The 10,182-nt window shown below is 42.7% G+C and overlaps 1 long non-coding RNA gene across 1 annotated transcript; it reads left to right on the top strand.

Annotated features, from left to right (window-relative positions):
* Window positions 1-4,436: 4,436 nt before the first annotated feature.
* LOC123521436 lies at window positions 4,437-9,206 on the top strand. Its single transcript, XR_006679884.1, has 3 exons — window positions 4,437-4,484; window positions 8,529-8,574; window positions 9,125-9,206. It is a non-coding gene; the product is annotated as an uncharacterized LOC123521436 (long non-coding RNA).
* The last annotated feature ends 976 nt before the right edge of the window (window positions 9,207-10,182 follow it).

Below are 10,182 nucleotides of genomic sequence, written 5' to 3'. Positions count from 1 at the left end.
CCTCACACTCGGTCCCCTTCTTTGACAGCCCACACTTGCTTCCTGGGAGAACCGACTGTCATAGTTTCACGGGGCACTAGGAAGGGCCGCAGCCCATCCCTGAGAAGACGTGTGGATGAAAGTCTGTGTTCTCTACCTGTTGTTGTTTTTTATTTTAATTTTAATTTTTCAGCAGCTCTTCTTCCACCTCTGACAAGCTGAGACTTGTAAGACGTCCCTCAACAAGCTGAAGCAGAGTGTGACCAGCGCGAGCGGCTCCCGCACCAGCCCCAGCTTCCAGCCAAGCTTTCAGTCAAGCTTCTTGGGCCGGGGCCAGCAGTAATCACACATTCTTTATGTGTAGATTGGGGATAAAACTACTATTTCACTTCTGGTGTGAAGACAAGTGGGTTTAATAATCGCAAGAGTGGGACTAGCTCTTTCCACAGTTATGAGTGGGGGCTCTGGTCCAACTGCCTGGGGGTGGATACCAGCCCCACAGCATCCTAGCTTTGTGACCCTGGGCAAGCCACGTCCTCGCTCGGTGCCTCTGTTTGCACTATGGCAAAAATGGGGTAGTTATCCCTGCTGGGGTCAGCTTGTGGGAGGAACTACAATGACATTTCAGGACTACTGGGAGACCCAAAACCAGACTCTGCCATCAAGACACTTCTGGCTCCGGGCAGCCCTACAGGACAGGTCGAACTGTCCCTGGGAGTTTGTGCGACTATAACTTAACAGGAGTTGAAAGCCCCGTCTTTCTTCCATGGAAGCAGCTGATAGTTTCGAATTGCTGACCTTGCAGTTAACACCCTAACGAATAGCCACTGCTGGGAGACCAGGGCCTGGTATATACTCAGGTTCAGCAAAGGTTAGCTTTAAATGGTCAGGGAACGCTCACTACGTGATAGCAATCCATGGTCGTTATTATTTTTGCCACATTGGAATTTGACCTATGATGGTTCCCACCCTTCTGCCCAAGCAGCAGCCTGAAATTCTACTCCTGTTTTGACTTTGGCGTTTGGAATCTGTCAAAAAGTCTGAAATTGACAAGAGTGTCTGAGAATTTCATTTCCTTTTCCCCTTCAGAAGCAGAAAAAGAAAAAAAAAAGAGGGCTTTCTCTTTTAGATGGAAACCGTGAGCCTGGGGGCTGCCAACAGACATGGGGTTCAGTGCATGGGGCTTAAGAAGAACATATATGTTCCCTGTCAATGTTTCAGATCATTTTTTCCTTTTGATTTATTTTTTGGAGGCGGGAAGGAATACATCATGCACATATAAAAAAGCTTTGTGACATATACAAACCATTTAAAGCAGGAACTGGCTACAGCCTGTTTTCTGTTTTAAGACTGGTGAGTTGAGCTGGTTTTTACTGGTTTCGGAAAGCTTTGGATGAGCGTGGATGCCCCAGACCCCTTTGCAGGGTCCCTCCGTGGATCCCCAATGCACATAGGCGGAGAATATTAACAGCTTAATCTCAGACAATAGCAATGTGAAGTAGATTTTTGCAGCTGTACTTAGACTGGAATGTAACCCCTTGTAATTTGATCTCCCTCTGGACCCAATGTGAATTTATTCTACATTTTCAATATTCTCTGCTTTCTCATAGGTTAAGATCTTTACCTGACTTAGATGGTCTTTGTTGCTGGGTTCCTGTGTGTGGTTTGCCTTGTTTTGTGTACTTATCTGTGTAGGGAAACCAGGATGGGTGGAATTATGGCTGGATTGATGATTGCCTTGGGGCACGGAGTTGGGGAGTCAACACCAATGGGTCCAAGAAGGGAGAGAAGGTTCCAGAGTTGATTGTGATGATGATTGCACCACCCTTCTTGATAGGATTAAACTATTGACTTGTATGATAAGGTAAATGAAATACAAAAGATAAATAAAAAAGGAAGACTTTTCATATTTTTAAAGAGCGTCAAACAGACCCAAAGAAGACTAGATGTAGCCTGCAAGACCTAAAGTGTATACTTTACAGGAATAGTTGGCTGATGACTAGTTTAAAGGATAATAGTGAAATAAAGGCCTACCACTTGTGAAACAGAACAGCATTAATATCTTTGAAACTCCTGGGACTGCCTCCCCAATCATATCTATTGCCCTCTCCAGGATCAAATCACTATTCTGAATGCTATATTATTCATTCTTTTACTATCTATCTATATCTATCTATCTATCTATCTATCTATCTATCTATCTATCTATCTATCTATCAACCATCTATCTATCTATCTATAAAACATATGTATGTTGATGGGAGGAGGCTCAGAGATTCAACCTTTTTCCACTCACAAGAAAGATTTCAGGTGAGAGACAAAATTCAGACAAGAGTCAGAGAAAAGGTTTGAACAGAAAGAGTACGTTTATTGAAGGGGGATACTTCAGAAAAGAAATTCAAAGGGCCCTTAATCTAAAAGGTCTGGCAAAGATGAGCCAGTCAGTGTGCAGTATAGCACCATTGAAACATACACCTTTCCTCTAGTTCTTTAATGCTTCCTCACCACACACACACACCTCCACTATCATGACCCCAATTCTACCTTATAAATCCGGCTAGACCAGAGCATGTACGCAGGTACAGATAAGAGCTGGAAGCATGGGGAATCCAGGACAGATAAACCCCTCAGGATTAATAATGAGAGTAGTGATACCAGGAGGGTAAGGGTAAGGTGGGAGGAGAAAAGGGGAACCGATCACAATGATCTATCTATAACTCCCTCCCTGAGAGACAGACAATAGGAAAGTGGGTGAAGGGAGACATCGGTCAGTGTAAGACATGAAAAAATATATATACATTATCAAGAGGGAGGGGAAAAATGAGGAGCTGATACCAAGGGCTCAAGTAGAAAGAAAATATTTTGAAAATGATGATGGCAACATGTACAAATGTGCTTGAAACAATGGAAGGTTGTATGGGTTGCGATAAGAGTTGTACGTGCTCCCAATAAAATGATTTTAAAAATAAGAGGTCTGGCAAAACATAAAACTGGACCTTATATTCTGCTCCTGGCAGACCTTCCATCATAGGCTGGCTCTCTGGCAGGTCTTCTGCTGTAGGCTGGCCTTCTGGAGTGGACCCTCCTCTTTTCAGGTATGTGCACCCCAGATCGCCTGCACTCCAGGCTTCCTACTGTGCTCTTGCCTCAGATCCCCAATTCAAGAGTTTTATTCAGTCATTGTGGGGTTGTATTAACATCCTGTCTCTGTCTCCTTCCTCCCCTATAATTAACTCCTATGTCTCTGGGTCTCTGCCATTGATAAGGAAATGCGTTTTCTTCTGCCCTTCACCTTCCTCTGTGCTCCAGAGGGCTGTGCAGAGAGTGTGTCACCACCTGTCCTTTGTGTTCTGCCAGATTCCTTCCATTGTCACCTCTTCACCCCCTGCCAGCCTCTGACTAATGAGCATATGTACCAGCGACTACACAAAGTAGTGCTTGCCCTTGACTTCTGTATAAGGAGAATGATATGCTATATTTTCTTCTGTTACATGCCTTAGTCCCTCAATACTATGCGTTTTCTTCTGGAGAGTCATCTAGGTGGGTGTGTACAACTGTAGTTCATTCATTTTCTCTCCTGTATGGTTTTCCATGTTACTGGATATTGGAGCCGCTTCCGCCTTTATCTTCTATTATATACTTTGTGGCTATCATTGATGTTATTCCAGAGGGATAGTCAGTATGGCCCTTCTAGCTGCAATTCCTTATGTGCGGTATTACCATTTTAGACCCTATGGCTATGGCTATAATCCCATTTTAGAGGGAGTTCTCTGCTAAATTAATGGACGGGATTTAGGTGTGATAGAGTCCTGGCCTCAGTGGAGGCTGTGAAGCAAGTCATACCCTTTGTTTCTTTAGGGGTCTGGTCTGCTGAAAGGCAAACGCCACATCTCAGAGCCATTCATCTGTGTAGAAGAACCATCTCTGACACAGAGAGAAATCCCCGGACCCTCAGAAGAAGAGCACATTCCAGATCTGTCTCAAGAGGTGGAGGCCAAGAGCAGAGGCACAGGGATTATGTAAGGCAGAGTGACAGTCAGGCTCCCTGGTCCCCAGAGTAGGCTGAGGAACTTGGCTGCTGTGCACCAAGAACGGTGTCTTTACCTTTCACTGATCCTACCCTAACAAACCTCCTGGATCATGAGTATTGTCTGAGCTCTGTGCGGCCATTGCAACAAAGGCTTGAACCCAGGGCAGGTGTAGAATGGGCTTGGTGTCAGACTAGGGAAGGAAGGAAGGAGCAGAGTGGCGTGTCTGATCCCTGCCTCGTGGCATTCGGGAAGCCGGAGGAGATCAGCTCTGGCTCCCTCAAAGCCATTTTCCACCGTTCCCGTTTGGTGGGCACCTGTACAAAAGAGTCTCTAGGAGCAGAACCAGCGGGACAGCGGGATGTGCATATTCAACTTTAAGAAATAAAGTGGCTTTCTAATAGGATTAATATCTACTTTATTCTTTACAGCTACTTAGCACTGCATAGTGAACAATCCCAAATTTAATATGTCAAGGTAATTTGATTTTGCTCGTGATTTTGTGGGTCAAGAATTTAGCTGGACAACCAGTCATTTATGTGGTATAAGCTGCTGCTGCCGAGCTCAGAGGTGGGGGGTCCGTTGCTAAGCTAACTCCCTGGTACATGCCTGTGTTTTCATGCTCTTTGCATTTTTTTCCTCCATGGGGTAGCTCATCCTCCCGGGGGGCTGCCGCTATGGCTTGAGCTTCTCCCAGCATATTGATTTCTCAGTAGTCTGACTTCTTACATGGCAATGCGGAGTTCTAAGTGCATCTGGTACAAGCGTCAGGCAATAAAAGTTGTCAATATGTTAAGTCTTGGACCTAGACACTTGTACAGCATCATTTCTGCCACATGCCATTAGTCAGAGTAGGCACAGGGCTGGCTCAGAATCAAGGAGAGAGAGCATAGAAATTCCTGTCTCCTTTGGGCTGAGTGTCAAGTCATCTACAGATTCCCTCTAACAAGATGTGGGAGTTCCTATTGCTTTTCATCAGCAATTCTCAACCTGTGGGTTGCAACCCCTTTGGGGGTTGAATGACCCTTTCACAGGGGTTGCATGGTACATAGCAGTAGCAAAATTACAGTTATGAAGTAGCAACGAAAATAATTTTATGGTTGGGGGGTCACGGCAACATGAGAACTGTATGAAAAGGTCGCGGCATGAGGAAGGTTGAGAACTTCTGCTCTACATCCTTGCTAACACTTGTTGGAATTTTAACGTTTAGCTATTCTGGTGACTATGAAAAGAAAGAAAGAATATGAATACTTTCAAACCCTGTCTACTGAATGTTTATTGTGTGCCCACTGGATTGCTAGATCTTTTTCAAAATTTTCCTCATTTTAACCTGGAATCCTATTACCCTTAGTGAATCTCTGGCAGAATGGAGATTTGAGCAAAGATCTACCTGACTCCAAGTCCATGATTTTTAATTTCCCTTTCCTACTCCAAGATGTGAGCTGAGATCAAACTATGAAGAAAATTAACACTATTTTAAAAAGTCATTTTATTGGGGGTTTGTACAACTTATCACAATCCATATATACATCCATTGAACATGTAACACTATTAAAGAATAATGATTACACAGTGTATAAAATAATAATATGATTTGAAAATGTTCATCAATCTCATTTGGAAGCATCATTCCTCACCCAGGCCACCCCATGCCACCCCTTCTCTATCTAGCAATGAAAACTACCTATCCAACTCCCAAAGCTGAAACAAAACGAAACACACACTTTTCAATGTTCCAAAGGCATTTGTGTACAGTACAGCTTTCCAAAAGGAGCTCACCTGATGGTTAGAGAACCTAGAGCATGACAGAAAAGAGCAGGACTAGTCCCTTCCTCAGGAGCACGGCAAAATGGAAGTGGTTGGGATTTATTTGGCTAGCCCAGAAGAGGAGAAACAAGCATGTTCTGCCACAACAGGTATTCTGGATTGAACTGTGTCCCTCCTCAAATATACGTTGTGAATCCTAACCTCTGTTCCCGTCTGGGAAGGAATCCGCACGAATGAGACAGAATTCCTATAGGATGTGTCTTGAGTCAGTCTCTTGAGATATAAACGAGATTAAACAAACACGCAAGAAGCTGAGAGGGGGGAAGAGAGACCGCAAGACAGAAGAGATCTCTCAGTAACCAGGAGGGAACCTGGAGGAACCTCCTTCTTTCAGAGCTGAAAGACAGAGGAAGCCTTCGCCGGGAGCCAGCGCTCTGAATTTGGACTTCTACTTTTTCAACTGTGAGAAAGTGAATTTCTGCGCGTCCAAGTCATTCGTTGGTGGGTTGTCTGTGTTCATAGCACTAACTAACTAAGTAGGTTAGTTAGACTAATCAGTCTCACTGGTCCATTTTCATCATTTCTATTCATGTTGCTTAACAGGTCAGAGAAAAAAAACATTGCCACATTAGCATAACATTCGTCAGCCAGACTTTTACAGTGAAGACTCCTTTATAAGCGTGTGAGGGTTCCCAAGGCCAGAGCCAAAGCCTCATCAGGAGCCTCAGGACCTAGCAGCTTCGTTGTTGTTGTTGCTGTTGTAGATGAGTCCTTCTAGGTCTCCAGGTATGCTTATTTCTTTGAGTATTGCCCATAGGGATTAGTCAGAGTTAGGGAATTTTATCTAGAATATTGAAACAAGTTTGAAGGGCCTTTGGTTTCTTGTCTTTGCCTCCGGAATTTTGCATTAGTGGTTTGTCAGTCTGTCTTCGCTTTTTGCTGCCCTGTTTTTAGTAGAAAGCTGCATGAAAGAAGTTTTGATCATGGGAAAAATCCACACACACACACACACACACACACACACACATTATTGACTTAGAGAGCAAAATTAGAAATTCTTTAAATCTGAAAACCACATGCAAAGAATTTTTTTAGAATCTATGAATAGATTTGTGGTTTTAAACATAGCCACACTGAGAGAAAATTTGCAGCTAAGGATAACACAATCCCCACTTGATTGCAGGGGACCTGATTCTTGCATGGTTGAGTTTTTGGTATTGACTGCTCTTCCCTTCTAAATGATGTACTGCTAAGAAATACATTCATGTCTTTAGAATGTATACAAACACATGCATGGTGACCAGTTGCATATTCCATGAAGTCGGGAAGGAGCCTGCAAATGTCTCTTGTGGAGAAGGGTCATGCCAGAGAAATGTAAAGATGTGTCTGGTATTCAAGGCGGTCTAGTTGGTTCCAAGTCATAGCGACCCCACGTACCATAGAACGGAGCCTGCTCAGTCCTTGCCATCCTGACAATCAGTGCTAGATATGAGCCCAGCGCGGCCAACCCTGTCCATCCATCTCACTGAGGGCCTTCTTTTCCCCAGGCTCTCTAGAAGTGTGACACCCTTCTCCAGAGACCGGTGCTTCCTAATCACACGTCCAACATCAGTGAGATGAAGTTCACCATGCTTGTTTCCAAGCAACATCCAGGCTCTGCTTCGTCCAACACAGATTTCTGGAAGACCATGCTATATTCAAAATTCATCACTATACCATAAATCATGTTTTAGGGTACAAAAGAGACCCCCAAATATCAAATACAATTAAGGAGAACATTTATTATGTCTTAAATAGAACAAAGGCAAAGACAACCAAGGATTTACAGTTACACGGCTACTTCTTAGTAAGACATGGCACACAATTCATGACTGGTGGCAGATTAATATATCGCAGTTAAGGTAGGATGATAGAAATGGGAGTGGGACCATGATTAGAACACATACATTATGGTAGAAGAGCTTATAAAATTGATCCGGGGCCTTCCTACCAAGGCAGTCAGGACATGACTCAGAGAACATGACTCATGACAATGCGACCCCACTAGTGATTTCCACCAAGAACTGATCCAGACAACCCCGTAAGGAAGACAGCCCCTCCCTGAGTCAGATGGAAGGAATGGAGGTAATCCACTTTCCAGTGCACTCATGGAAGGACAAGGTTATTCGCCTCCCCAGTCAAGGGTAAGAAGGAATTCAATGGAGGCTAAGTGCATGTGGGGACTCTGCATAGAGATTTTGGACTTGTACTGTTCATCCATAGACTTCTGCATACCAGGGGCTCAGAATATAAGCGCTAATATAACCAAAGGTTTCAATTTTTTGTCAGTCTTCTTTATTCCTGGTCTAGCTTTTGCATGCATTGCAGACAATTGAAAATACTACAACTTTGCTCAGACTCACTTCGATCCCCAAGGTGATGTCTTGGCTTTTTAACACTCTCCAGAGGTCTTTAGCAAGGCATTTGCCCAATGCAATAAGTCATTTGGGCTTTTGACAGCTCCTTTCATGGGCCTTGGTTGTGGAACACAGTAAAATAAACCCCTCAACAACTCCAGTGTTTTCTCTCTTTCACATGGTGTTGCGAAGTAGTCCAGTTGTGAAGATTTTTGTTTTATTTATGTAGAGCTACAGTCTATACTGAGAGCTAGCGCCTTTGATCTTTATCAGTCAGTGTTTCAAGTCCGTATAGCTTCCAGCAAGCAGAGTTTGTACCCACTCCTAATACAGCCATCTTTCTCCCATTCTTCTCCAGGTAGTCCAGCTTCTCAGACATACAGCTTGAGTAATTATGGTGAAAGGTACGCCCTGGTGTATTCCTTTTCTGATTTTAAACTACGTAGTATTTATTAGCTTGTTCTGTTCCAATGACGGCATCTTGGTCCATGTGTAGGTCCCACAATGAAATATTTTGCAAGTCCCAATCCAGAAAATATGTCTGTTTCTTCATAAATGAAAGCTAAAAGCTTCCATTAAAAAAATCCATCAGTAATAAGCTTTAAACTTAACTTCTTTTTAGCACCAATAGAAACAGGATTTGTTTTTCTGGGATTCTAAAGGAAAATGTCTTTATTTATTTACTTGATTCCCATATATACATATTTAGTTTTTGTTGTAAAATTCAGATAATATATTTTTTCACCACATTAAATGCTTAGATTTTTTGTAGTTCCTTAGAAAATGTCTTTTATAAGAAAAATGTTTATGAAATTGATTGTGGTGGTGATTGTACGACTCTTCCTAAAAAGATTGAACTATTGAATTATATCATGTGTGAATTATATGCCAATAAAACTGCAAACAAAAGAAAAATAAAAGTGTGTAATGGGATATTGTCCTTTTACTTGACAGTGAGCCAGAAGTGTTTTCTAGTAATCTCTAGGACTTCTTCTTGCTCAAGAATTCTACAATGCTGTATAGGAAGGAAGTCAGGATCCGGAGAGGTAAGCCCCCCTGACCCCTTTTCTGACTTCTGCAGCACATTGTGGTTATTAGACGCATCCTCCTTAAACTTTCGGGGACACGAGTTAAAAAACAAAACACAACACAATGATCTCTGCAGGTTATCATGGATTCCGACTTGGGAGAGAAGTGATTTGATTTAGAGCCAGCCCCTCTCCTCAAGACTGGTAGAACAAGGTCGTTTTGTGGGATGAGTTCCCAAGGGGAGTCCCCCCGGGAAAGCTGAAACAGGAGCTTGAAATCGCAGACACTGTGCTGGTCTCACATGGGTGCTACATACAGCAAATGGGCTCTTGCTTTACTTTACAGTGTCCGCCTCCACCCTGCTCAGGCTGTCTGTCTCTGGCCTCCCCGCCCCTCCAAGGCTCTGTATGACTCATTTGTTATGGCTTTGTCTCTTTTTCTTTTAACTTGAACTCCCATTATGTTGAACTACTAAGTATCATCTGTACTTGAATAAAAGACAATTCAGGTGCAAAAAGTGTCTGGGCCAGTTTGAAAATTCTTTATACACCTAAGAATGTAGGTGGGGGGTGGACAACAGAAAAGTGGGTGAAGGGAGACGTCAGACAGTGTAAGATATGACAAAATAATAATAATTTATAAATTATTAAGGGTTCATGAAGGAGTGGGGAGTGGGGAGGGAGGGGGAAAATGAGGAGCTGATATTAAGGGCTCAAGTAGAAAGTAAATGTTTTGAGAAGGATGATGGCAACAAATGTAAAAATGTGCTTGACAGAATGGATGGATGGATGGATTGTGATAAGAATTGTATGAGCTCCCAATAAAATGATTTAAAAAAAGAAAGAATTGAAAATATATATATATATTAACTCAGCTATTCTTCAATAAAAAATACCCCACTTAAAAAAAAAAAAAGGATGTAGGTAACAAAGTCAAATGGTAACATTAAGATAGGTATTGATCTCTATGTAAAATAACATAGC

Source organism: Echinops telfairi, unplaced genomic scaffold, assembly GCF_000313985.2.
Source record: "Echinops telfairi isolate 266 unplaced genomic scaffold, ASM31398v2 ScPeMD7_18;HRSCAF=68, whole genome shotgun sequence".
Classification (NCBI taxonomy): Eukaryota; Metazoa; Chordata; class Mammalia; order Afrosoricida; family Tenrecidae; genus Echinops; species Echinops telfairi.
This window is presented reverse-complemented; position numbering and strand designations above follow the sequence as displayed.